The sequence below is a fragment of the Rhea americana genome, unplaced genomic scaffold (assembly GCF_003343005.1).
Source record: "Rhea americana isolate MKP2758 unplaced genomic scaffold, rheAme1 scaffold_111, whole genome shotgun sequence".
NCBI lineage: Eukaryota > Metazoa > Chordata > Aves > Rheiformes > Rheidae > Rhea > Rhea americana.
In genome coordinates this window covers 1,598,533-1,613,584 of record NW_028185162.1, presented here as the reverse complement: position 1 = coordinate 1,613,584, position 15,052 = coordinate 1,598,533, and the positions used below count along the sequence as shown (strand labels likewise).

Sequence of the window (15,052 nt, the reverse complement as noted above, 5' to 3'; positions counted from 1 at the left end):
TTTTTTTTTTTTTTTTTTTGTATGGTGCATAAAGCAGTGGACTTTTTGGTAAAGGTATGTAGCTGCAGTCAGTTTTACTCACTCCCTGTCTGTATAGGGACTTGCTGGTGTTTGCTAAATTCCTGCCCAGGAGTTGTGTAAATTGTGAAATTCAGTCCAAACTGAATTGTGTGATAAGCTCTCTCTTTCTCCAAAATGTGCTGCTCAGTTCCCCTTTTCGTGAAGCTGGTGGGATCTCATGTTTCCTGTAGTTGCTTTCAACCACCGTGCAGTCTTCTGTTTGCTATCTGCCCAGCTAAAGAGGGATTTGTACCCAAAATGCCTGGAGGCTTTGTCCTTCTCCTAGGAGAAGGTGGTGACTATTGCGTCCAGTAAAGACAAGATTGGGAAAGACTGTGGCTTGCCGAAAGGGTAAAGATGACCTTGATTATTCTGTGGAAGTGTATTATTAACCACATCTTGCAGTAAGAGGTATGTATGTGAGCCCAGTCGTACTGAGGGGTCCGTAGAGGACAACAGTTGATGCCTGATCAGAAACCCTTTTCTTGTCGGAGTGCCATCATAGGAACAACACACTTGTCCAGCAGGTAGGTCTGGTTTCAGCTGCAAGTTCCTTGCTGCAAGAACGTGCGTCCATGCGACATTCTCTGGAGAACGAAAGAGGGGGAGAGGAGCGGGAACTCAGGAGGAGCCGACTTTGCCTGTTTATCAAGGGTGCGTACGAATGCACGGGCTTCGCTTCTGGGAAAGAGGCAGAGCTCTCATCGCCGGTACTCGGCTTGGCTGTGGAGAGACTGAGTGGCTAATGCAAACCTCCAAGGTCCTTTAAACCTTTGTCCGCTTTGAGCTGGACAATTAACGTTTGCTGTGACACTGGTTCGGGGAAGTGGAGGGGCTGTGTTTTGTAGTGAGAACAGGGTGAGTCGGAGGCAGGGCTCTTGCGTTTTGTTCCTGGCTCTGCTGCGAGTCTTTGAACAAGTCCCTTGATTTATCGAGGCCTGATTCCTCTCTAACAGCATTTTAAGACTACTGTCCTCCGCGCTTTTGGAAAAAGACATGTAAGTGAGCTCCACGGAAATAACTAAAAGTCTGTATGATTTAATGGTGAATTATACTCCTCTGTAATGTGTTCAACAACAAAACAGATTTTTTTCCATAGGTTTTGCAAGCAAAGCCTCCTAGGCTCTCTAAAATCAGGCAGTACCACTCTTTTTTTTTTTTTTTTTTTTCCCCAAGGAATGCTTTCCCCAATTTGTACAAATAGTGTTAGTTCAGTTTTGTTTAATGGAAATGTGTTTTTTAAAATCTAAGCAACATTTTAAAAATATTGCCTGAATTTCTCTCTCACCCTTATATAACTTCTAATGTTTCCCTGGAGAAAGAAAAATCAGATCTCTGTCATTTTTTCTCACTTACTCTCTTTTTTCAGTTTTCTAAACATTTTCCCTGTGTTGAGGGGGGAAAAAAAGACCTTTCCCAGAAAAAGTAATAAAATGTAAACAACTGTTTTAAAATTTCTTTTAGCCAGACAAAGTTTTGCAGTTGTAAAAATATTTGTATTCGTTCCCCATACTCATCTCTTTCTGTCTTTGGAAGATTATGGTAAGCTGACGTGCAAAATCCCCTGTGACTAAAATGGTTTGGTAGAACCACACGCAAAGAAATCGGTCGCTCACTCACTCACGTACGTGTAATTACACTCCACGTTTTCAGGCTCTAGGTAGTTCAGCGCACTGTTCCCGGCTTTGACCGGTACATACAAATCTTTAAGAAATGCTACCTTCTCTCCATACGCTGCGTTGGCCCGGATGATGCAGACTGCAAGTTTGCCACTGTTGCTGAGCTGTAAAATCAGGGTGAGATGTTAGCACATGGCATACGGAGCGGTGAAATCTTGCAAGGTGGTGCTGGATGTGCCAGATAAACCAAGATCTAGGGATCTGCTCATTGAATGAGGTTGGCTGGAGGTTCCTAGCAGTGTTAAACCATTTTGCATTTGAGGTATAAAGGAATATTTGCAGTAACCAAAATTAGGTATCAAAGAAGCTAGCTAAACTGACTGGCTAGCCTCAAAAAACAGGAGTTGAAGTGTAGGTTCAAAGGGCAGTGCCATGTCTTGATCTTTTGAAGGGTTGTCAACTTTCCAATGATGTGGGAATATCAGGCTTTGATGAGCTTAGGTCAGTGTGATTTTGTACCCCAAGTCAAGCCAGCAGCTGGATATTCACCTAGAAACGGGTAGTGGAGCCTCTCTAACTAGCTCCTTCCTTCCACCAGGCCCGTGTAGTAATACCAGGAATGTCGACTTTTGTACCCTTCTTCCATTGGCTTCAGCCACCAGTTTTTCTGCCCTGGCCTTTGTCTTCCCATAAGGCAGCTCCACTCCCCCACTGTATCGGCGTCCCCGTTTTCTCTCAAACAGATTGTGAGAGACCATGGAGCAGAGCTCAGGGCCTTTGAGGGTTGTGTCCCAACTCCACGTGCCCAGCTCTTCGGGGACTTACCCTCGGCAGTGCATTACCTGAGTCTCGGATCTCTTTGCAGCCTGGGAAAATGAGGCCTCAAGAAATGCTGGGAGGTTCAGGGGGGAACAGGCGAAAGCAGGGTTTGTAGGCAGATGAGGGCGGGTGGATTTGCTCCTGTCTAATACGGTGTGATGGAAGCAAACAGGATTCTGACAGGCAGATCAGAAGGCAGTGGAGTTTCATTTTTATGCGACTCACAAGTGACTGAGCGAGATGGAAACAGCACAGGAAGACAGAGGGCAGAAAAATGAAAGTAATCCCGGCTCATTTTTTGTAAGAGGTAGAGAAAAGCCTCTCATGAGCTATCAACTGAAAGGAGAAGCTACTGCTTAGTTTTCTGATAGAGTTGATGAGAACAGGGAGCTGTTTGACGGTGGCTTGAGTGAGCTGCTAGGTGATCCCGGGGAAGACATCTGATCAGCTGATTTGTGCTGGGATTATTCTTTCATCCCCCCAAGGAAAGCGTGTGCTGAGGTGGCAAGCAAAGAAGCAGGTGAGCGCCTAAGGGCGAGCACAGTCGTGTGGGGCGCACGTCATGGCCATTTGGAAGAAGGCAGCGTGCTCCTTGGCTGGATGCGCGTCCTCACTCGCAGCTGCAAGGAGGGAAGCCCACGGACCTAACAGGTAGTTGGCAACAGAGATCCTTAAATAGCTCCATGGAGAACCAAGAAAGCGGTGTGGTTCCCCCCAGGGCGCTGATGTTTTGTCCCAGTTGTCCTAGCTCAATCCTTGTCCCTTGTGGGATTCGGTTAAGTGGATTCGGGGGCTCAGGAGGAGGTGGAGCATGAAAAATGCTCACCTGGAGCATGGGGAAGGCCCATCCACCCAGACCGTGTGCTCCCCTCCTGGGATTTCAAGCTCTGTGTCGGCTTCATCTTCCTCCTGTGAGCTGTGAGAGTGCCACAGGAGACCTCAGAGACCTCCGGCACATTTTAAAGTTAATTTGCTCTGTATTTTGTTCTCCTAGTGCAATGCTCACTAGGCAAAGGCAGTGGCAGGCAATGAAGTATTACCACCCTCCCTTTGCAGATGGGGCTTGGACACGTGTCTTGGGCAGGTTACGTGACTCATCACAAGGTGATGCAGTGAACGTGTGGCAGAGCGCTTTGGGGCAAGCACCGGGCCTCCGGAGAGGAGACTTGCATGGTCTTTTCGGCGCTCAGAGCTCCGTGTAGGATAAGCGGATAACGCAGCTGCCGTTCTCTTGCCTATTTGGCAGTCTGCTACCCTGCGTGTCAGACATCCCCATCGAGATCAGGGCCGTGCTGTGCTGCAGCACCGGCAATCCAGCCTCCCCGCACGCTCCGGGCTTTTATCGCAAAAACCCTCCTCCCCTTCCCGGTGTTTATGGGTGATGAGCAGGAGACAAACTAGAAAACAAGCCGAGACAAAAGATTGATTGTGCACAGTTTGTTCTGCGCCGGGGAGAGGCCCAAGACAATTAAGGGGTTATCTAGAAGTTCTAGTTTTAATTGCTTTCTTTTTATATCTGATTTTTTTTCTCTTTCCTCTCGCAAAGCTTTTAAAAAAGCATCAGCTTCTCAAAGGGGCGACCTGGCTGCCGTTGGGCTGGGGGGCTGCCGGGCCCTGCTCCTCTTCGCGTTCCCCAACCCCCTTTTGGAGCTCAATCGCAACAAAGAGCTCAGCATAATGCTCTTGCTTTTCAAAACGATCACAGATAGCCGGACGCTAATGAGACTGGAGCAGCGTTGTCAGAAGGAATCTCGGTGGCGGCTGTCTCGGAGGGATCGAGACTGACAGAGGCATTTTCTATTACTGTCGGCTGCTGAGGTGTTAGCGTTATCCCTGCACCCATCACCCTGTCCGGAGACCAACCGTGCTTTGTCTGTGTCAGCCCCCAGTGCGGAAAAGTGAGTTAAATAAAATTATGCAAGGAATGATGGAGAAAGGGGGATGGAGCAAAGGAAAAAGGAGGGAAGGAAAGGCTGGATTACGGGCTGCAAGGAAGAAGTGCAGCACAGATTGGTTGGGGATAGGGGAGATGAGAAAAGGAAGAAGCAGAGGGAGGGGAAAGCGGCATCACCTGTGTTTTCAGCCTGGGAGACAGAGCCATGTTGTGTAGCTTCCCAGCCACCACCAGGCTCCCTGCAGAGGCAGCCGGTGTCATTTTTGACTGGAGGCCTGACTCTGCTCTCACTTTACATGATATAATTCCCTTAATTTAGTTTAAAATCAAAATCACTGGAGAATGAGGACCGCTCAACTGGATAGACTTTCTCCTCGCACGATGGAAGGACCTGAGCATGTTCTGCAAGATGATTTAAAGGCTCTGGGTGACAGCTGTATTTGCATTTGAGGTAGGGAAGAATTGGGAAGTGGTGGAGAGAGGATGTTTGTGTGCAGCACTGTGAGCAGCAGCCTGGATGGGATACTGCTCTTGCCCATTTGGGCATTATTACAAGCCAATGGACTGTCCTCTCAAGCAAGAATTGGGGTAAATTTTCCAAAATGCCTGTTAACATTCATCTCTTAGGTAGCAAGGACTTAAACAAGGATCTGCATGTGCCTACATCCAGTTTTAGAAATGACTTAGATATGCTAATGACCAAATTCTGTAGCCTTTCAGTGACACCAGAACTTCAGATACATTCTCAAATGAGTGGAGGGTTTTTTGTTCTCATGGACCTTTTTCATAAGCACAGCATATTTATTTCTGTGGATTTGGGTGCTTAAATACATTTCAAAACAACTGAGCTATGCCTTTACTTACTTGTGAATTTGAAATTTAGGCTTATAGGTCATGTTAAGTTGCGTCTGAAACAGCCTTTTCTAGCTGGACTCAAATTTCTAGAGCCAAGTGACTCAAGCCAGCTGTGTCTAGACTGGCTGCCTGTAGAGACAGAACTTGACTTTCAGCCATTTCCCCTTGCACATAAGTTTCCAGAGTCTGAGCAGTCTGCATAGATGCAACCACGCTTGAACTCAGCAAGGAGCCTTATAGCAGTATGTATCAAACTGCAGGTATCTCTAACTGACTAAAAATTCAGTCTACAACTTGCACTCTCAGTCTTCAGAAATATCAGTCCAGTTTCAAGGTTCACACCCTGATGCTCTATGCAGGGCCCTGTGGATACAAAATGTATCCAGATTTTGAATCCTGTTCAGGAGTGTCATTGACTGTAAAAGTGAAACCAGTGATATGTAAGCAAAATAATCCTCCAACCCCTAACTTTTTCCCATGACTTTGTATTGCTCCAAATCCCACCTTTACTTCAAGGGTTTTTCTAAATCTCTGCTGCTTGTTCTGGGAGGAGCCGCCTATAGAAGAGACGAGACAAGCATAAGACCCAAAAATAGAGTCCAAAAGTTGGCCCTGGTGAGCATCTCACCAGGAGAAAGGATTTGGAGGGATAAGAGAGTGCAACTTACAGCTGCTATTACAGCACCTGTACGGTCTGTGAGAGATGGGCCGATGTGGCGATGACCGTGTTACCAGTGGTTCCCTGAGCCTAGTACAGCACAACCAGTTAGAGAACAAACTTATGAACAAGATCAGACCAGAGCCTGGTTGTGGACAGAGCACATAATTCTTATGAATACTGCAGGGCAATTTCACACCAATTACAACTGTCGCCTAAGAAAATGTTGCCAGCTAACCTTCTTTTGAGGCAGCGTGACTTTAAAGTAGTCTGTACACGTTTGATCTCTTTCGGGGATAGGAGATGGTACAGGCTTCCTGGAAATTCACTGTGGAGCTGAAAAGAGGGGGAAAGTGGGTTGATAACAGTATAGACTGTCACCTGCCCACTGGATCAACTCACTGTGTGATAAGATGTGAGGTGTGTGTGAAAACCTGATCTCACTCAAGGCCAAGAGAAACTAAAGTTTGGCATAAAACTTGAGTAATTACTAAAAACTCTTCCGTGCACTCACAGGTCCTGCTTGGGAGGCCAGCTTGCTTTCTCTCGACTTGAGCAGAACGCAAAATAACGTGCAGGTGGAGAGATCACTGGGGAAGCTGTGACTGACTCTAAAGATTACCCCTTGAGCTCAAATCCAAAACTGATCTCACAGCTTAGATGAGCTCTGTGTATGGGGGACAGAGCCTGGAGATGCGGCTGGGTTATGCGTCTCTCCACCAACTCTTTCAATCAGTGATATCCACTTACAAAGTTTAGGCTGGGTTTCAGAGGTGTGATTTCTGAAAGTGAAGAGCAGCAAAGAAGGATTTTCAAGAAAGTAAAAGAGGAGTCAAGAGCAGTCCAGAAGGGGAAAACATGTCTTGTTCTTTGGAGTCGCAGCAAAAAAATCTCCATCTGACTGCAGCTTCATTGCTGTTTATTCTGCAAATCCAGAGTGATGGAAAAGATCTACTTAGCCTTACCTGAACATGGGCTCATGTGAAGTGTTGGGTCCCACTGTGGCAATGGAGCTTGTATAGACAACGTACAAGATGTTCAGGACAAAGCAGGCCCTTAACACCTTCTCAGTATCTGTGGGGTGTGTCGAGAAGGACAAATATTAACCCCCTTGCCTTGGTTCCTAGTATGCAAGTCAATATATTTCCAAAGTTGAGATTCTGACTTGGACCAAGATCCATCTTTTTTTTTTCTTTTTTTTCTTTCTTTTTTTTTTGGGGGGGGGGGCTGAACAGACGTAAAACCATGAGCCAAAGCTGCAGTTCCTCTGGTGCATTTGTACAGGCTTGGATGGCTTGTAATATGAGAGTAGTAGCTACACTTGAAGCCATAATGTGGCTTAACCTCTGTGACTATCACAGCTGACATAACTTGGGCTTAATAGTTACTAAAAAAGGAAGATGAGGAGGTCTTCAGCTAACCAGAACAAAACTTAATGTTTTCCAGCTTTTTTTTTCTTTCACAGCCAGTTTGTCAAGAGGTGAATTGCAGCCTTGTGACAAAAAGCTTGCTGTTTTAGTTAACGTATATATTCTTCAGAAGTTCTGCAATGGATCATTGACTACTGGGTGAAAATCATTGCACCCAGCTCCTAGTAAATGCAAGACTACATGAAACATGGGTGAATCTAAAGCATGATTCTGGCTGTGCATTCTTGAGAAAGGTAGGAGTTTCTTCTAATGTATTTAATGTAGTTCACTGTTGAGTCTCGCCTGTGAAAAAGGGGAATAGAAGCTTCATTTGGTACCAAAAGCCTAAAGACAATTTTTGTCATCCTTGTTCATAGCAAGCATTTATTTCCTTCCAGGAGCAGTGCCTGCATATGGGAATAAAGGCTGATTTCACAAGAATAAAGGTAGTAAAATCTAGCATCAATCTGAGCTTGTTCAGCCCTAGTTGTTTTGTGCATGTTAGAGAGAACACAAAAAATGGCTGATTTCATATCTTGATTTTACAGCTTCTCAAGAGCCAAGGATTTGTTGCTTGAGTGGGAGCTGTTTTTAACTGGTTTGCTTCAGGTAACATATTAACGAACAGCAGTCAGGTTAACCAATACTTAGGGCAGTGTGTGTGCTTGTTTTGGCTGAATTGGTGGGTCTCCGGGTGGTTTTATGGTGCTGGGGTTTATTTCGTTTTGTTTTAATGATTTATGACTCCTCCAGCAAGGGTTTATGCGTTCCTAATGATTTTGATTCAAATTATTCTACAAGAACCTCAGTGACAACAGCAAAACTGTTGGATCCATCTTGAGGGCCTTCAAATCTGATAAGACAGATCTTTAAGGAAGCTGCTCGTTCCCAGAAGTCTCCAAACTATTCGTAATAAGGCTCTGCCCTTGAGTCTTGTTGAAGATCTTGCTTGGAGGGTTTGTGGTTTATCTGTTCTGTTTGTTGTTATTGAGGGCACAGTCTGAAATTGTCAAGGAAGTCTTGGGCTGAGGATGCTTTCTGAGGGCGTGAATCAATAGGAACATCCACTGGAAAATAATCAGTTTACCTCTCCATTAGCCTATCATAGTATGCAAAGTTAGCTGAGAACCCCTGTAGAGAAATATCACCAGAAAAAGCTGAGTTAAAATGCATTCAGCTTAACAAAAAGCAGATTAGAAAGTCTTTAAGTGACTAAACGGAAAAAATAATTCTTATAGGAAAGAGCTCGTCAGTCCAGTCAGCAGGACTGTAACAGGATTCAGCAACCAGTGGTTGAAACTTAGGAGAAAATCGGAATGGGAGATGTAAATTTTTGCCAGAAATGGTAATTTCTGGTAATGTGGTAATAGCCATATTAATATTATTAAGCATTGTTATGGCTTGCTGAAAGAGACAATAGATAGCCCATTAACACTGGGTACTTAAATCTAGGCAAAACTCTTTTGAAAAGGCATTGTCCAGTGTAGCCACAAATTGTTGGCCTTAAGGCAGTAATGGGATGAGTTTCTGTGGCCTGAGTAATAGAGGAGCTGGCTAGAGGATTACAGTGACCTTTCTTGACTCTTTCTTTTCCCCATGAAGTCTACAGCAGATATCAAGCACAATTAATTTTTATTCTTTTACCAGGCTGTGATTCAAGTGGAAAATTTTTTAGAATAACCTCGCAGTTCAAGATTTTTAGATGTGCCTGTGAAGGCAGCAGCCTCAGTTTAGGGAGGTCTACATAAACCGTCCAAGGGAATGCAGAGCGGTTTGTCTCTGAAGATAAGGCTGCCAGTAAGGCGTCTCAGACTGTGCTCCTCTAAAAGGTGCTCAGAATCGCTAGTTACTTTGGAAAAGCTTGTTGTGTGCCGTTTTCTGGGGTAGTCACGAACATCTGCAAGGGGTTTGATCTGCTGAATAGGGGGGTTCTCCAAGTTCGTTGATATCTGTAAAAACCTCACTGTAGTAAAGTACCTTGCTCCTAGTGAGCAGGCAATGAAGAGGAAGAGCTCGTGAAGCCATTAAAAGATAGTAGGAACCCTCAGGCTCTGAGTATTCTTGGTGCACATACACAGTACAGGCTCTTAAAAGCATCTGGTTTTGAAAGCAACAACAGCAATGAAAAGGAGGATGGAATTTAAGTGTTGCCCTTGAATGCATCAGTAAATAGTAGAAGCCCTAAGCAGTAATCGAGTTTGAGTTATACATATATATGTGCGTGCGTGTGTGTGTATATGTGTAGAATTCCTTCCTTGTGGTTAACAACTATTTTAGTAGCTAACAGCCTGAGGTGCCATTGGAATTGCTGCTGTAATAGGGATTTCATTATTTTTATAGCCTGTGCTTATTTCCTAGATTTATGAACAAATCTTCTTTAAGCAGATCTTGCACGTAATGTGAAATTGGCTGTTGGTGATCAGAAGAAAATGCTGAAGCGTAGCTCTCTGCTATATGTAGCTTGTAGGTACACAATAGTTGTGACTATGTGACTATAATTAAAATAACATCAGTCTCTTAAGAGTGTGGATGCCATTTAACTGGTATATACTGGTATACTGGTATATAGTCTATGCTTTTCTGGGAATCCCTGGGAAAGTCATAAGCTATCCGGGGTGGGGTGGGGGTTGTCATCTATTTATTCTGCATTTCTGAACCATGTTGCACAGCAGGATCTTGGTCCACGGCTTGTGTACCTAACTGTACAATAATTGTGCAATATCTGGGTCCCAATCTGACGTTGTAAGAAAGAGGTACCTTCAGCAGTGGAGAGTGGTGCGATCTGCCCTGCACGAGGGTGAGAGGAGCAAAAGCAGAAGCCTGCCTGCTGGGCACGGGAGGCGGTGGACACCTTTTCTGTCTCGCAGCAGGGTGGTGCTTGTGAAGCACAAGGGCAAGGAAAACTGAATCCGAGAGGACACATATGTCATAGCTTCTCGTGTGACCCCGTGCCAAGGTGTGTAAATATAGCGCTGTATTTAATTGCTTGTTTGAAAGAGCTTACCCCCAACGTTGACAGCTCTCGTTTCCCAGAAGGGTACAGTGTTTCTGTAGTCCACAAAAGCAGCTGTGTGAATAACCACGTGAACTCCCCGCATGGCAGCAAGGAGCAGATTGTAGTCTCAGATGTCTCCTTTCATCACTGTCACACGAGCGGTAGCTGGAGAAAAATAATATAACCATAGATGCAGAAATAATAATAAAAAAGTACATAACAGCATCCCCATCTTCTTGCAGAATGAGGATCCTGCTTGGAAACCTTTATTCTCTGCAGGGCAGGCTGAAGCACAGTCTAACTAGCTATATGCAACTTGAATACCTCACACCGGGGGAAGATACATCCCTATTTGTTGAACCCCAAGGAGCCAGATCTTTATCTGGCTTAGTTCAGCATAGCACTTCACCATTTTACACCAACTGTGGGGCAGAATAACTGTAGCTGTCATTGCAGATATCTAGCATGTGTCCAAGCGGTGCTGAGCAAGAACTGGAGATGTTTGGCCCAGAGATGCAACTGCTTAGAGGACTTGCTCCAGTAGGTGTGAATGAATGAAGCTGTCCCAGACGTTTTCCTTAAGGCAGAAGGCTTGCAGAGCTTAGTGGGAATAACAGCAAGCAAGCTCTGCAGACATTGCACAGAATTTTATTTAAATTGCAACTGCTATAGATGTGGAGGGCAAATAGTAATAGATAGGTCAAAAAAATTGTAGGAATTTCCTTCTTCTGAGCCATTCAGAAGCTTTTTTTCTTTTTTTCAGTTCCTCTCCTTTTTTTACCTCTCCTCTCTCAAAATAGCTGTTCTATACATGGCTATTGTTGACATCTACTAATAATTTTTTTTGCTTTGAGAATATTACAAGAGAATTTGAGAATTTTTCCCATTCTCCTTTCCTGTAGTTGGGAACATGCCAGCAAAGGGCTGAGACTTGCTCTGTGGGCCGTTTGTAACCAGCTAGAAACAGCAGTCACAGGATTGCTTTGGAAAGGAGAACTGGTGCCGCTGCTGCCCTGGGGCTTGAGGCTTCCTGGAGAGCTGCACGAGGCCAGGCTTGGAGCAGCGATTTCTGACAGACAGAGCACGTGAGCAGCTCATGGGGAGGGTCTGTGGTTGCAGCCGTGGAAGTGTTGTGAAATGGAAATCTCAGTGAACAGCTACCTGGGCAAGGCGATGAACAAACAGATTATTCTTCATGCATTCACCGGGGGATGGGGGGGGAGGGCAAAAATCAGGATGGTGGGTTGGCTGGCTGAGCATGTTTCTATTTGGCAAGAAGAATGGGGTGTAGAAGGAGGTGAAGTCTTGCAAAAGGATCAAGCTAATCTTTCAATTAGCATAACAGAGATTTGGTGGAATATCTCACAGGATCAGGGTATTTTAATATTAACAGTTACAGCTGATTCAATGAGAATAGAATAGAAAAGAGAGAAAGTGTTGCCTTGTGTAGCAGAGGTGAATATACTCGCTCAGAGAACCATCATGTAGAGGAAGATGCATGAACTTCTCTGCTAGCAATGAAAGGGGGAAGAGAGTGCAAGTAGTCTCATGGTGAGGGTTTTGCTGCTGTGCAGTGGTGATGGAAAGCCAGTAACCGATAAGGCAGAAGTGTTGAGTAGCTCTTTTTTGCATCAACTGCCTTAAGGCAGCTGGTGCAATTAAGAGCAGCAAGAGAAAGCTGAGAGCTCAGCCAAAAATAGGGAGACTATAAGGCAGAAAGCTCCAAAAGGAGATTTCAGATTGATGAGGCCTGATGAGCGTTATGCAGGCTTACTAAAGAGCTGATGGCTGTAATTGCAGCGTTATTAGTTACTTTAGAGAACTTTGGGGGGAGACACTGGAAGACTGCGATAGGAGAGACGAAGCACCTATGTTTAGAAAGGAAGCAAAGTATGGTAGGGAATTATAGAATGGCTTAATAATTTCAAACCCAGAGAATCAGACACACATACTTAAACAACATTTGTGTAAGCACCTGAGGATAACAAGGAGAATAGTAGCAGCTGACATGGATCTGTCAAGAGCAAATCACGTCATGTAAATCTCCTGTGTTCTTACGACAAGTTAACAGGCCTTGTGGATACAGTAGAACAGGTTGGTGACATCTGTCTTGACTTTAGAAGAAGGGCTTTGGAAACTCAATGTCAGTCTCATACGTGATCTAGCAAAATACGGTCTACAGTAAGCCACAGTAGGGTGGGCACAAAATTGGTTGGATAACTGTTCCCAGAGACTTGCCAGCTGTGGATAGGAGATAGATAGAGGGAAAGAAAAAAAAAAGAGTATTTATGAGCACTTTCTCGCAGGGGGTTGGCTCCGGTGGCACTCCTGCCCTCTGCCACACTGCACTGGCCCTGATGCCTGCAGGTGTTTTGGGCCCAGCGGAGATGGACGGGGACTTGATTAGCAATTAGCAGCGAGGAATCTTTTAACTTGCAGTAAGTAAGTAAGTGTATATCTATCTCCTCTTTATTAGAATCTCTTAATGGACAGAATCTCCCCTAACATATTTTTCTCTCATGGCAAGTAAGGCTGACGGCTTGGCCAATACGCTGTTARCCAAGCAGAGCACCGTGAGCTGTATTGGCTTGCTTTGGGTGGGTATTCTTGAATCCAGTAAAACAGGTTGCTTTTACCAGCATATCTCACTGTAATCTACTCTGATGAAACACTTTTTAGAAGGCAGYTCTCAGAATATGATTGAATGGATTAATTTCTTTAATTAAACCGGTTTACCGAGACTCACCTTTTCCACCTCATGCACAGCGCAGTATGACTACAGGGTCCTCTCAGTTATTTCAGAAATGTATTTCACAATCTGTGTCGCAGTCTTGAGATTGATTCTGTTAGTGTCAGGGGTTTTGGGGGTTGTTTTCTGCGAACGGTCACTTGGGTAGCGCAGTTCAGTAGCGCAGGTTTCTGTCCCTGTGCAGTTAGTCAGGCTGGAGGCGCAGAAGTAACCAGGTAGCTGAGTGCCCATGTCAGGTACCTAGTGTGCAGCTTGCTCCGTGTAACCAGGCCCTGAATTGGGATTAGATCCTCCCTGTAATAAATATGTTTGCTAAGGTTACTCTCGGTGGATCAATTTGCTTTGAGTTAGTCCCGGGTTAAAAAAAAAAAAAAAAAAGGAAAAAGAAAAGAAAAAAACAACCTCTCTGAGCTGCAAGTTATTCTTCACACATGTTTAAGCCATGTTCTCGCCCTATGTCGGTTACCGTGGCATCTCCAGCCTAGTAACAGCTGTCTTTAGAGGAAGAGTTACAGCTGCTACATAAAAGAAGACACTCTGCTTAACACGTAGTGACTTTTTCTACTTCTTCTCTTGCTACAGAGTCAAAACCTCTGACCTCGATACGGTCTTGTTGAGCCAAGAGCGCTACAATCTTCTTCCCAGTAAAACTGCATCCTCCTGTCGCCAGGTTGACCCAGGCACCATCCATTTTTGAAGATGGTTTTGTGGTTGAGGACTAGCAAAAAAGGTTGCTGCCAAGACCCTACCATGTGCTTAGTCTCTTAGCCAATCTGTTTTCTGAAGCAAGTCTAAAGTTTAATTATTATATTTTGTTACTGGCTGAACATTACCTGCCTGCTCGCACGGCTATTGATCTCTTTCTGGTAAAGGGTCACAGAGATGGAGGTCCAGGTTGATGGTTAGCATTCGTGCATCCTTTGCCATGCTTTAAAATCAAGTTGCTCAAGTCTGTCGTAATCCAAAATTTGCCAGTCCCGCTTTGAACCAACTTCTTGCCATCTTTTGGGAACTTGGCCAAAGTCGCCCAGGTGAAACAGAAACCATAACTAGGTTAATGTAATCACCGTATTTCCTCTTCTTTTATAGTACGTATGTGCAGGATTGTAGGTGCCTTTCTGGCCTTGGTGTTGCTGGGGGAGCTTGGCATGGGGTTGGTGCTTGCTCTGCCCAGCTGCTTTTCAGGCTTGCTGCCATCCCACCCAGGCCCCAGGTGCACAGCACAGGTTACAAGTGCTGCACGTGGGGCTGCTGCTAGCCCAGCTCTGGGGTGCAGCCAATAGGCTAAATAAATGCAGAAGGCAAGTGTAATTCCTACGAGAGTAGAAAAATGTAGTTTTTGGAGACATTCATTCTAATATTAATAAATACTTGAAAAAGTAGTCTTTGTAGCTAGTAGCTAAGCAGTTGGTTAAGGCAGACAGAGCAGGCACAGAGTAACAGCATTTTGTTCGTTTTTTTTTTTTAATTATTATTATTTTTGATCAGTTCCTGTTAGAAGGTTGGTCTGTTCAGCTCTACCATTGATTTTTTCTTGTGCTGTAATAAGCAATAGGAAAACAGCCATTTCCCTTTGCTCTGATCGCAATCAGAGGACAGCATGGCCCACAGACCAAGATGATGGCCCTCATGTTAATTTGGTGCTTGGCAGACCAGGGCAACCACAAACATCCCAAGCAATTAATGTAGTCTTTTATCCTGCAACTCCCAATCTGTACAGTAGTGATTAACAGAACTGCCTTCCCTCAGAGAMATTTTGCAATGATAAATATAGCAAGACTTAGAGATGTTTGGACACAAAAACAAGACAAATAAATATACCCTGAGAGACCCAAAGAAGTGCTGCAGGGGAACTGATGGCATCAAGTAACCTTGAGTATGTTCTCATCAGTGTTACCTTACTACCACCTCCTATAAATAAACTAGCTAACGAGTGGGCAGTTCTTTTAAATCCCTCCTATATCTTCTTTGGTGCATATTTTCATGCTATGACA

The 15,052-nt window shown here is 44.7% G+C and overlaps 1 pseudogene; it reads right to left on the bottom strand.

Moving 5' to 3' along the window:
• Positions 1–204: 204 nt before the first annotated feature.
• LOC146600926 (3 beta-hydroxysteroid dehydrogenase type 7-like) lies at positions 205–13,752 on the bottom strand (annotated as a pseudogene).
• Between the last annotated feature and the right edge of the window lie 1,300 nt (positions 13,753–15,052).